The sequence below is a fragment of the Micropterus dolomieu genome, linkage group LG19 (genome assembly GCF_021292245.1).
Source record: "Micropterus dolomieu isolate WLL.071019.BEF.003 ecotype Adirondacks linkage group LG19, ASM2129224v1, whole genome shotgun sequence".
Taxonomy (NCBI): Eukaryota; Metazoa; Chordata; class Actinopteri; order Centrarchiformes; family Centrarchidae; genus Micropterus; species Micropterus dolomieu.
The window spans coordinates 34,141,030-34,141,502 of record NC_060168.1 but is presented as its reverse complement, the minus strand read 5'-3'; the positions used below and the strand labels follow the sequence as shown (position 1 = coordinate 34,141,502).

The 473-nt window shown below is 42.5% G+C and overlaps 1 protein-coding gene across 1 annotated transcript in view; it reads right to left on the bottom strand.

Moving 5' to 3' along the window:
* The window catches only part of LOC123957448 (diacylglycerol kinase theta), a 53,931-nt gene that overhangs the window by 8,166 nt on the left and 45,292 nt on the right, over positions 1-473 (bottom strand). The gene's annotated exons all lie outside the window — the stretch shown is intronic.

Sequence of the window (473 nt, the reverse complement as noted above, 5' to 3'; positions counted from 1 at the left end):
CTAGATTCTCACGCACCTCAGAGACTTTGCTGTGGATTCAGGGAATTCCCGATTCTTCCTCTTGTAAATTTGACACTTTGATCTAGGATGTTTTTTTTTCTGGCTCAACAGTCTCTCTAAATATGTGAAAACACCTAGACTAGTTTAATTAAAGGGGCTCCATCTAAGAAATTGGCCCGTTAGTTAATTAAGATTCCTCTCTGAAAGCAGAGCTCGCTGTGTGAACGTGACGCTGAGTACAGATGGTGTGTATTAATACTTCTCCTCAGTAACGCCAAGTACAGATGGTGTGTATTAATACTTCTCCTCAGTAACGCCAAGTACAGATGGTGTGTATTAATACTTCTCCTCAGTAACGCCAAGTACAGATGGTGTGTATTAATACTTCTCCTCTGTAACGCCGAGTACAGATGTGTGTAGTCCACGTATCCATGGTAACCTCGAGTTAACGACGAACAAAACCTGCTCGGGGC